We start from the raw sequence: 13,510 nt of genomic DNA, 5'->3' as shown, positions 1-13,510 counted from the left end.
AAAGTGAAAACTTTTGAAGTACATGTACCAATTGGACTGTATATGTACATGTATGAAACGTAATCTGAGGGGGTCATATGTGGGAAGGTTTGTCAGCAGCTTGCGGATGGTCATGGGTTTACCCTTGAGCTGTGCAATGTTTCCTCCCACCATAATGCTGTCCAAAGTCATATAAGTGAAATGGTCTTGAGTATGGTGTAAAGCTCCTATCAGATAAATAAATAAATGAATATAATCTGAGAGTTGCCTACTTTAGAGCTATCAGGATCAGGAGGGTATAAAGACCTATGGAGAAATATGCACATAAGCCTGTGGCCTTCCAGGGGAGCAGTACCAGTCTTGTTTGTTGAGCCTTTCGGAGTTAAGAATTCTGTCTTGAGGAACTTAAGCTAGTCATGATGTGTTTTTCAGTGCCTGTTTACACATGTACAATACAATCGGATTTTAGTCCATAATACTGTAATTTAATCTTTCAATTATGTTAGACTTTTTTTTTGAAATAAATGAAAGAAGTAAACATTAAACATCTACAAGTGGTAATTTGTAAAGGCATTTGTTGTAGAGAAAAGTCTGTTATACATCTATCAATCAGCACATTTATAGGATTTTTTCTATCACATTTTCTGTAAATAATTCCTGTTGTGTTATTCATGAACCCCCATCCCACCAAATCAAAACAAAGAAAGAACCACCACCACAAAAAAAGGTGTTGCCTCATTCCCTGTTTTCTGCATATGGTAATTTCATCTAACTCTGTACGAGTTTACTATGAACATTTTAGTTAAGGATGTTCATGAGTGTTCATTGATATCTGATCTATTACTGTATGCCATGCAGGTAATGGGCCTTGTATCATCTTATTTCACTGGAGCCAGATAATTAGTATATGTATTTGAGGTCTTATGTAGCCATTGTATTTATACAGAGTTACTGTGATATGTTGTATGGTGTGTTCTTTATGTTCTGCTAAATTTTCTGGACGTGTGGATTTAAAATAAGGGGAAAATAATTAGGCTTGGATGTTTTGGTCTCTTTTATGTGTTTTGTTTCTGTAAATTTTTTCAGTAACCTGGAACTGTTCATGAATGGGCTTTGCATCATCGTCAGTAGGCCTACATACAGAGTTGAAATAAAGAAAATGTTTAAACATGCATATCTGAGTGTTACTCACTTGTTGTATCTGGATTGTATCACAACATATTCATAGGGAGATTAAGTTAAAACTTTCCTAAATACCTAATATACTAAAAAGGTTTGTCAAGTACCGTACTTGGCAGAGTATTTTTTCCTCTCATATGGTGCCATTCACCCCCCACCCCATTGCCTTGGGTATTCCACCTGATGTTGTTCAACACAGTTATTCTCGTGTCCAGCGTTAAACGTCTGTCCAATAAGTAAATTCTAAGTGAAATGTAACCTTAATAAACATGCACAAGAAAACTGGAGTACTTGAGATCTGTGATTTGAGCTGGCAAACATACACGATACAGGCTGACATACAGATAGGGGGCATAACTCTTAGAACCGCTTGAATTTTGGACATTTAATTTCGAATTACAGCTAAAGGATATACAATACTAAATCATTTGGCAAACAAAAAGATTTGAATAAAATTAGAATAAAATTTCTAATAATGAGGTTACGCTTATATGGTAAGAAACCATTCTACAAAACAACGGGCGGACGAATTGGAGTGCTTTATAACTGTTAACGGCACATCACCGTTTTAGCTTTACAACTAGGAGCCATTATCACAAAGCTGTCGCAACAGTGCGTCAAGCTTGTCAAGTTTGTCATAGCGACGTATCTCTTCACAACATGTGGAATTTACAATTGCTTCGTATAACTTCGTATAGGCCTCTGCACCGGCTGTATAAATGTCAGTGTGCAATTGTATCATTTTGTGAAATATTTAGACGGTACACGAAACTCTATTATTGGAACATTGTATAGATACCGGTATGCCAAGAATATTACATCGGGGGCAATAGGGGGCCCACCGGATTAACACAAAATGTGTGTTGTGAAGGCGGAAGGTGATATTGACGTCGTTGTCGTTTTGCAGGCAGCTACTTGTAAGTTAAGGTATATATATATATATATATCTTTGTCAGAAGTTATTTTCATAAAGTTGGCGAAGCACAGGCAGGTAAACCCTGATGTTTGTTGATTCAGTCTTTAGCGGTATCATAAACAGATGCCGTTTTGTCGTTTTTTGTTACATGTGGAAACATGTAGACATCATGCATATACAGATAACTATGACCAGCCCTTTCGGCCTAATAGTTATTTTAGATACAATTCAGGTGTGTGGATAGTATTTAACGATGGGTTTAGCCGGATATTGCGATGATTTCTCCTCATATAGTGTACTGCGTTAAGCCCCTGGCCAAAAAATGAACAGATCCCAACTAAGATTTCAGCAGTTATGATGAACAGTTCAACGCCACAGGACTAACCAGATATTAAAGGGTCACGAATCCATATACTCTCGTACGGTTGTTGGCGAAGACATATAAATAACGGGGCTAACGCTTACCGAATTCTGAATTTTGGGTGTTAAAGATCGAATTACAGCTCCGGAGAATATGATATTCAAGCTTTTGTCACACAGATGGCTCGCTTATTCCTATTTGCACTAACAGTGTAATGACAAATATCTGCAAGTTCATACGGTAAAGAAATGCTTTTGAAAGCAGTAGGCGGACGATAGGGGGCGGTAACTCTCAGTTGTTTGCGCCCGCGCTCTCGAAAACACGTGACAGGAAAACGAAAGTGATAGGCCACCTTTGCGTCAAGTTCTCTTCATCGTCTCGAACGAAACCCAAAAGTTATCGTGTGTCATAGTCAAAAGTTATTGTTATAAAGTTGGATGAGCAAAGAGAGGTAACACCCTGATGTTTGTTGATTCAATTCATTATTTTTTCTTCATTCTTACTAAGCCATTGTAAAGGTAAAATGCTTGTCGTTGCTGCAGAAAAAAGCAAATGGATTAAACATTGTGCTTATACCGAGTGATGGTTTATATAGAGATGCATGGGAGTCATTACACCAGGCATGGATCGACCTGGCGACTGGAAGCAACTAGGAGCAACTGGGAGCATACAATCGGATGCTGGTTTTGGTTGATCTACGCATGCTTGCGATTACCGACAACTGCTGATTCTGCAGTTGCTCGGAGTTGAGCATGTTCTACTTTTCTGCGACTCAAAGCATCAAATTGTCCCCATTTCCATCGATCTGCGTATATTTGCGTCCAGTTGGTCACAGTTGCACCAAGTGATGCGTCATGTGATGCATTTAGGATGCATCACATGCATGAGTAACTTGATGAAGATGGCGACCACTGAGTGGATCGATCAGGTGGAAAATAAGCTTATCGATATGTGGAGGATTAAACTGTGCTTGTATGACACCTCTTGCAACGCATCGAGAAAGCACATGATGTAAACAGGGAGTGTAAGGACGGAGCGGGCTATGATTAGAACAAATGATTAAATTTGTCTTTCCTAAATTTCACCGAATGGGGGAATGAAATGAAAAGTTGGAATAAACGGACCATACATTTTGAAAGAAAAGGTATATTAGACATGATATCAATTACATCCACGCATCGTGTACAAGGGCGCCGCCATAATGAACAGGTCACATGATAGTCACGCTGCTAAGTATCGGTTCATAGTCGTAGTCGACCTACATACACGGAAACTGAAGCTGATCAGATGCTGCCAGTTGCTCATGATCGTAAGGCTTTGTCAAACTTTTCCATATAAGTACTACGCAGAGGTCGACTGCGTCAGGTTGCTGACGATCGGGAGTCAGACTACGCTCTGCTTTACAGCTTGTCACTATTTGCATAACAATAACATGATCTTAAAGGGTCAACTAGTATATATTTCTGTTGACATAAAATTATCAGTAACAAGAAGCTTGATCAGGTCAACCATTAATTGATTCCCATAAACTGTAAAGTTAAAATGATTACTTAATTCCCCAACTGATAGCCATTGACTGAGTACATATAATGGTTTTTGCAACTGTGTTGTTACCTTGTCCTCACAAGATTTTCAAAACTAATAATCGAATCAATATTTAGCAAATTTGTCTGCAATCTTCAGCATGTCAACATTGATAAACCTTTATGGTACGTCCTTCCACTCATTTGTCTGTTATATATTTTGACTGGGAAGGCTGGCTGGCTGTATATCTGCACAAACTGATGGACTGAATCGGATCGAATTTGCTGTGGACTTAAATGGGGTGAACCTTAGGAATTGGCTATGTTTTGGAGTTTGTTTGTGTGCTTGTTCATTCACTAGTCAGTATTTTGAAACTCTTTTGCCAACTTGTTGACATGATGATGATTGATGATATAGCATCTTGCCCATAAAAATAACCTGATATTTTGGAGGGATTTATTTTCTACGCTGTGTTAAGCCATGGTTTGGAGTGTACACTATAATCAGAAATGATTATTCTCCATTTTAGAGCACCACTCTGCATGAACTGATCAGTAAGGTTATTTTCATGTATTTCTGTATGCAAACTCCCATGGATTGTTACATATAGCTGCAGTCCATGTTGTTTTACCTGTTATGTTGATGTCAGGTCATATCCTCAGTCTTCTGTCAAAATATGAAGTACCCAGAATTTGTCTGTGCCTCTTCCAAGATCTCATGACATTATAGTTCAGTGAGAAGGTTTATACATTTTATTTCACCTCTGTGTAAGATGCAGTATAAAAGAAGCAGGGAATTACTTCTGGTATCTTGTAAGACATGGCTAGTAGCTCAAGCCTGGCATTGTGGTGAATGGGGTTAGATTTGTTAGCGATAGAGTGTAAATTCATCCTCCAAGGGGAGGGATCTTAACAGATGTGCCCCCATGGATGTAAACCTCTGTCACACCCCCTGGGTGGTGTGCTTTTCAAGGGGAAGAAAGACATGGATGTTTTTATGTTTTGTTTTGACAAATAAATAGGTCTTGTTTGTCACAGTGTGTTGACAGCTGTAGTGTGGCTCTTGTAGCTCCCAACAGACTTTGTATGGGGGCTTAGTATCAGCCTCAACTCACAGAAAGGCCAGTGGTGTTCCTTACTATTTCATGCTGTTTTGTCTGAAAAAATGCAACATGCTTCAATTTCTCCAGCTGTTCTTATATAATCTAGAAAATGTTTATGGTCGTCAAAATGTATCTACTTATTACCCTCAGTACTATCAGCTATGTCAGTATATGCCAAATTAATGGAGTGAGAATGACGCAATAGAGCCTAATCCATGGACATATAATTTCTGTTTCATGGAATTTTTCACTTGCTGTATGAACTGTAATACAGAAGGGTAATTAGTTGGTGAAAAATCATGTAGCGTTTTTTTTGTGATTTACTGAAATCACATACAATTTCAAAAGATTTTCCACTATCATTTTACAGCAATATGGTTAGTTGTTGAAAAATGACATGAAATTGTAGGTGATTCACATGTACTGTAAAGTTGTGCTTAGCATATTAGTGTTCAATGAAGTTTGAATTTGTCAAGTATATTACATTTCCTGACACAAAGATAGATGAGAATATAAACCAAACATGTCCATATAGAATGGCAATAAGGAGAAAATTAAGCTTGCTATATATCTATGATAGCCAGACTCCTGGGTGGGGGACGGGAGATGGGCTGCTAACATGCAGCTGTCAGCAGCTGTACACTGATAACTTTGTGTGGTCCAGATTCACTGAAATCAGTTAGATTATTTAGCCCTGAAAGTTCTGTGGGTTTTATATTGAAACTTTGTATATCTTTTATCAGGAGTTTTTAGATAAATAAACATACTTGTGTAGCACATCTGATTTGAAGGAAACGGATGGATCGGGCACTCCAGCCATTCCACAACCCCCACTACAGTGTTACTTATCATTCTTTGTGAAAGTGATTGTGGTGTCATTTTGTCACAGAAGAACAGAGCATTTGTAATCAGTGAGTGGGACATACGGTCGACTTGTCCGCAACGAATGGGGATTATGCAGTTCTTGGATGACAGTTTGGAAAAGTCTGAGAGCATCGATTTCAACGTTTCATAACATTTTGACTGCACTGATGAGGATTCAGTGCTTAATTATCCTTGACACTCTCTCCGACTTGTGCTCAGTATAACAAGATACAGTTACACCAAGTCGAACCTTTAGTGACTTCACATCAAAATAATATACACATATATATACATAATCACATAAAAACTAGCTTGCTGCAAGGTTGGAATGATGATGGCGAGTGGCCCCTGACCAATTGGGTCGCTGGTTGGAATGCTGATGGTCATTGGCCTCTGAACACCGAGGTCTCTGATTGGAATGCTGATGGCGATTGGCCCCTGACCAATGAGGCCTCTGGTTGGAATGCTGATGGGGATTGGCTCCTGACCAATGAGGCCTCTGGTTGGAATGCTGATGGGGATTGGCTCCTGACCAATGAGGCCTCAGTTTGGAATGCTGATGATGGTTGGCCTGTGACTGTTGAGGTCTCTGGAATGCTGATGGCAAGTGGCCCCTGACAATGAGTTAGCTGTTTTGAATCCATCTGTTGGTTTGGTAAAGATGTCAAGTCTGGAGATATGTCATATACCTTTTTTTCAGTGCACTCAGATTTCCTCCGCCAATAAAACTGACCACCTTCATACTTCAGGAAATATTCTTGAGTGTACACTTATTCACCAATGAAATAAATAAACGAATAAACTAGATTTCAATCTGAAAGTTTTCCTTGGGTAGATAACTGCATGTACTATAGTGTAGCGAGCCTCTAATGCATGGAATAGAATTCAAGAATGGGATTGAACGTCATTGAACTGTAAGTCACTGGTTGAGATTTTGCTGTGCATTGAAATTTGTGTTGATCTATGGGATGTGTAACATGTAAGGGACTGTCCTAGAAAAATATTTTTAACTGGATTTGGTAATCACATATAAAATCAATCATCATGACAAACAAAATAAAAAGTCCTCAAAGACATTCATATATGTGTTCCTTAGTTTCTTGACAGTAAATTGATCTGATATGAAAATGAAGTGGTTTGGATTCTGCTTTGAGGTGTTCCTGTTCATTATCTTTCAAGAGCTGTCAGTGAAAAGTGTTGAAGATTTATAAACTTCTAATCCTGCCTGTACATCTGGAGAGTGTAACTTGTTGTCATTTCTGTATTACAAGGTTTCTGTTAAACCCACTTCAGATAAACCCTAATGTTTTGAGGCTATTTCAAAACACAGTTTCAACTGCAGTTTATGTTTTGCTATTTATCTTCATTTGGCTTTGTAATCATTGCAGCTGAAATGTCAGAGTGGATGATGCATTGGTGACTAAGCCGCCTGTGTGTGATCCGTGATGAGTTGTGTGTGCGGGTGTGCGTGGGTACTGAGCTCAGGCCTGATTTGTCAACCAGTGTAACCAGTGAATGTATTTATGTTGTATATTTTCACAGTGTTTGAGGAGACTGAAAGATTTTCTGCTGATGAAAGCAGATGAAGTTGTGGGAGGTTTCTTTCCACAGTGTGTGCCAGTGTGTGTATTTACAAGAGCTTAAACCTCATTGTACTCCCATAAATCAATGTCCGCATGTGTCTTTGGAATCATTTAATCCAGCAACTGTTTGATAATACTGTTTTGTCTAGAGGAGAGGCTACCTCCCATATTGTCCCTGCCAGTAGGTGATGGCACCATTCTGTGTTCTTTTGGTTCAGTGTAACAATTAATTTCTCATAATGTCCTCAGTGACAGCTCTAATGACTGTTATTTGTTTACATCAGGCAGTACATGTGCCAAATGGTTTAAACCTGTCTAACTGTTTAAAGTCACTGCTCCAGTGTAGATAAGTGTTTGTTACTGAAGTTCTCAGTGTTTGTTTAAACTTACACAGCACATGTGTTGCACCCAAATAGTTGTTATGCAGTGTTTGTTACTGACATTCAGTTTTGATGAAAATATGTAGAAGTCCAAGGAATATTTTCTGTTTGATATGAAGCTGAATTTACACATATTTTCTGCAGTATTGAGTAATAGGGCAGTGGATATATGGGAAAGCTAGGTAAGAACTCACAAACCATCCAAATACACAGAAAGTTGTGACAAAAATTTTAGTGGAACTGGGGCATTTCATTGACATATCCATACCAGTTTCTAAACCAGAGTTTATCATATTTGTTTCATTTGATCCCTTTCTAATTAGGCCAAACTAAAGAATGTTGTAGATGCATGTAACAGATCAGCTCACTTTGAGCTAGGAATTTATTTCTGTTTGTGTGTATGTCAGGGGGTGGGGGTGATGGGGAGGTCTTCAGCTAACAAAACCCTGGGAAGTATTTGATTACAATGAATTGTATCAAGGACAGGATGGAGTTGATGTTTTTTTTTTACAGAGGAATATTTTTAAATATTCAAGTAAATATAGGTATGACAAAAGATTTTGTTTTACCTTTCATATGCAGCCTTCTGCAGTTCTCAACCTGTATATTGGCCATAGTTCCTAATTGTAATGTTTGCCATTTAAAATTTATTGAATATTGCCTGTTAACTGTGCAGAATTTAAACAGAAATTTTTGCCTTTCTTCTCATAAATTATGATCAGCCATGTTTAATTTAAAACCTTCTACATGTTAAAAAGATCAACTTAAATGGTGTTGACTTTTGGCACATGTCAAATTATTGCACTAGAATTTCCCACGAACAGCTCTGCACTGTTTGAACTGATCGCACTGTAGTAAAATGGGACAGCTTTAATTTCACTGTTACATGACCAAATATAGAAAGTCCTTAGTACCTCAGGAAATTCACATGAATAATGTAAACCAGTGGAATGAGAATTATTACAATGGGGCTATTTGGGTGCTTGTCCTTTGCGTTGATTAAGTGCAGTTAATTGCTGTCAATCAGCGGCGCCAATCCAAGGAACAAAGACAAATCGGATTACATCATCAATTAGGTCGACCTTCTGTGTTGGGTTACAGCTGGATGAGGAAATGGGTAATAATGTTGGAGAGAAAATGGACTGAGTGAGGTGCACAAGGGAACTGTCAGTTATACTTCCCCCTCCACCAGGGTTAACCACCAAAACCACGTCAAGAGCAGTGCAGTGGTTATCTGAGATCTAGGATTGTAGACAGTGTTAATGAGTCTAACAGCTTTCCCCCTGATAACCTTGTCTGTGGTGCTGCCCTCTGGCCTCTCTGTTTGTATCTATGACAAGGGAAGCAACCCTTGTTCACCTTGTTGGCATAATCTGTGAGCAATCAGTCAATTGTCTGACTTCTATATCAGCAAAGATTAATGCTGATTGTAACTCTGAGGTCGGGCCTGGATGGGTCTCCACACTGTGTCAACTTCACGCTTTGTGACAGCTCAGTAAGTTCTCAGACAGGCTGGAGTCAAGTCTCATTAGTATGTTCATATCCAGGCTGTTTCATTGTGGCTCCATGTTTAAGTCATTCAGTGCTTAAATATTTCCACAAGCAGAAGCCCTTTTTGTTGGGAAAAGGGATTTAAGAGCTGATAGATCAGTGCAGTTATTGATGTCATTAGTATTACTTAAGCGAAGTGTTTTCTGTAGTCGTCAGCATGGTGTTTTCTGTGATCTTCACATGGTGTTTTCTGTAGTCGTCAGCATGGTGTTTTCTGTGATCTTCACATGGTGTTTTCTGTAGTTGTCAGCATGGTGTTTTCTGTGATCTTCACATGGTGTTTTCTGTAGTCGTCAGCATGGTGTTTTCTGTGATCTTCACATGGTGTTTTCTGTAGTCGTCAGCATGGTGTTTTCTGTGATCTTCACATGGTGTTTTCTGTAGTCGTCAGCATGGTGTTTTCTGTTATCTTCACATGGTGTTTTCTGTAGTCGTCAGCATGGTGTTTTCTGTTATCTTCACATGGTGTTTTCTGTAGTCGTCAGCATGGTGTTTTCTGTGATCTTCACGGTGTTTTCTGTAGTCCTCAGCATGGTGTTTTCTGTGATCTTCACATGGTGTTTTCTGTAGTCCTCAGCATGAAGCTTCTGTTGTCTTCATGTGGTGTTTTCTGTAGTCCTCAGCATGAAGCTTCTGTTGTCTTCACGTGGTGTTTTCTGTAATCGTCAGCATGAAGCTTCTGTGATCTTCACATGGTGTTTTCTGTAGTCCTCAGCATGAAGCTTCTGTTATCTTCACATGGTGTTTTCTGTAGTCCTCGGCATGGTGTTTTCTGTGGTCTTCACATGGTGTTTTCTGTAGTCCTCAGCATGGTGTTTTCTGTTGTCTTCACATGGTGTTTTTTGTAGTCCTCAGCATGAAGCTTCTGTGGTCCTCACACAGTGTTTTCCGTAGTCCTCAGCATGGTGTTTTCTGTGATCTTCACATGGTGTTTTCTGTAGTCCTCAGCATAAAGCTTCTGTGGTCTTCACATGATGTTTTATGTAGTTCTCAGCATGGTGTTTTCTGTACTCTTGAGAATGGTGTTTTCTATAATTTTCAGCATGGCTTTTTAAGTAATTTTCAGCATGATGTTTCTGTAGCCGTCAACATGGTGATAGTCTTCACAGGGAGTTTTCTGTAATCTTCAACAAGGTTTTTTCCCTTTTCTTCACCTTGGGTGTTTTCTATAAATCTTGACTATTGTGTTTTCTGTAGTTTTCATCTTGGTGCTTTCTTTACTCTTCAGCTTGGTTTTTTTTCTGTAGTCATCAGTGTAGTGTTTTTTGTACCCTACAATTTGGAGTTTTCTATTATCTTCAGTATGTTTTCTTTCTGTGATCCTCAGCTTGGTGTTTTCCAGAATTGTCAGCTTGGTGTTTTCTATAATCCTCACCATGGTGTTTTCTATAGCCTCCACATAGTGTTTTACTGAGGCAGCATGAGGGAGAGCCCCTTTTTCTTATTAAAATTAATTCTGCAAGTAGTGCTGACCCAAAGTGCTATTATTTAACTTGAAATATGAACACTGATACAAATGTTTTTGTTGTATAAAATATGGTTGTTGAAATGAGTATGATGACAATGAATGTAACCTTTGGCAATCTTTCTTTGTACATTTATTTCATGAAAAAAGGTGATATGCTTTTGCAGTTAGAAATGTGTAAAAAAAAAACCAAAAATCAGCATAGAGCAGCATACAGTATAATACAGATCTCATTGTGTCCTTGTGATTAGTCTTGACAGTGACACAGCCATATTTGTTGTGTGTACAGGTTTGGTTGAGATACTCACAGAAACTCTTACTAACTCATTCATGTGTACTTAGCAGATTAAGGTGTCACACTAAAGAAGCATCCATGATAACGACCTGCAAACATTCAGGTGAAGTCAAGACTGCATGCTGCCAGAAACTGGCACGGTTAATTGTGATATCTCATTATAGTTATGAAGAAACAGTGGTACTTCTGTCGTCGAACCATTGGGATTTGTTTGTGCTAATGTGGTGTTATACATGGAGTTTTGGTAGGGACACTTTTACAGTTTGGCCAAACACCTCTTGACAGATGTCAATCAAATTTCTCACTGGTGTCAAATTGTGCAAATAAACGAGGGGCAATTAGTGCATTGTGAGATTTGACGATTTCATGTCCCATTAAGGTTATCCTCTTGATTAGATGTACTGGATATATAAACAGATTTCCCAGTCCCATGTTTGTCTATGGTTTGGCCCCTGACCTGCACAGGAAATCCTTGTATTGTTAGTGGATATGGTGTTTATCTCTTTTGACCAGGTACTGTTTGCAGAAGGTAGGGCTGGTTTATGACCACTGTCCACAGGTAAATACCCCCTGGTCAGTTGAGTGGGACACTGGCTTATGCCTCTCCCAGAGACAGAGATTAACCTATTTGAGAACTGGACAGTATGCCTGACCAACTGGGCTTACTTAAAGATGTAGTTCCTCTAAAAAAGGAAATTAAATGCATGTACATGTACCAACCTGTATTTGACTTTAAGGATAAACCTCAATGTGTGCTTTGTGTACTTTGCAATAATAAAAATGTAGCTTGGCTGTAGAGTATTGGTGACTCCAACAAAAGATACAACGCAATGCATGATTCAATATTACAGTGTTAGTATAACATACCTGTTCGTTTATCGTGTTGTTACTGCTCTGCCCACTATACCATACTTCATTTTAAAATAAAAACATTGTCTCGTGTATATATATATATGCCATCTTGTACAATTTCATTTATTCTTGAAAATGGTTTAAATAAAACGGAAATATTGAATCATGCATCACCTTGTATTTTTTGTTGGAGTTACCACAGTACTCTACTCTATGAAGCTTATTAGCTGCTTGGCTGGTTTTCCAACTCCTCAAATGACAAATGGGCAACTAGTAACAATACTAATACCCTGTGAATTCCTGAACCTTTTCACATATGAAGGATCAACTTTCAGTGGAATTTATTCACATTTTTAATTTGATTTTGGATTGTTGGATTGTCCAGTGTCATGGCTTCACAAAAAGTATCATTTTGTCAGTCTTCACAGAATAATACCTTCAGAATATGCTTGAATAAACACCTTGTAAGCATGTGACAAGGTTGAAGACATACAGTATATATTCTTTGATGTTGTCAGCTTTAATATCTCTTCACAAACAGTAGGCTAATTTCATATTTGTGTATTTGTCATACCTAAGACTGTAAAAGAGGAAGTTGCAGGTTCCTCGCTTGGCTTTCAGCATGAAGGTGCAACTACTGGTTCACCTGTGTCAGTATAATGGCTCGGGCGGGCGGCTTACTTGCCTTCAGTAAGGCGTCTCAGTGAAGCAGCACTAGATAAAAGAGCGATGGAAATCTGTCCTGCAACACCAAGGCACATTACATTCATTGAAAAATTGTTAAATACAACGTTAAACCCCAAGCACTCACTCACTCAATCACTCACTCCTATACATATACACTTGTCAGTTTCGACCCTTTACCACCACCAATACACACCCACTCCACCCCACCCATCCCCAACCTACCTCACCTCACCCACACTTTCCATCCCTTCCCCCTAACAGGGGTATAATGTAAGCTTAACCTGGTAGTTGCAACTTGATATTCTGAGGACTATTAAGTGTAGATTATATTTCCAGGATGGAGTCCCTTACCAATCAAATCCCCATTAACTGATGGTTTATGAGGGCAGAATTAACCATACTGTCTACTGTCAGTAGTTATCAGCATGTAATAAACGTCAGATTAACCCTATCAGTGTGGACAGGTGGTAGCTTTATAGTATTAAGAGGAGCAAAGTCAAAATCATCAAAATGAACTATGCTACCCTAATTCTTCTAATTATTGGAACATCTGGTCTGCCCTTTTTAGCCAGTATATTCTAACTGTAAAAGGAATACATGTTTATTTTTTTCTTCTTTTCATATGGTTAGTCCATTTACTAAACAGTCTGTACATGTTATCCTTGCTTTTGTGAAAGAAACAGAGAGAGATATTTAAATCCTTTGCCTCCAACACTACTAATATCAGTCCCAAAAATTAGAAGAATTAGAGAACACCAGAATGGAAACACAA

This window comes from Liolophura sinensis, chromosome 9, assembly GCF_032854445.1.
Source record: "Liolophura sinensis isolate JHLJ2023 chromosome 9, CUHK_Ljap_v2, whole genome shotgun sequence".
Classification (NCBI taxonomy): Eukaryota; Metazoa; Mollusca; class Polyplacophora; order Chitonida; family Chitonidae; genus Liolophura; species Liolophura sinensis.
The sequence above is the reverse complement of the archived record's forward strand: the minus strand, read 5'-3'. Positions refer to the sequence as shown.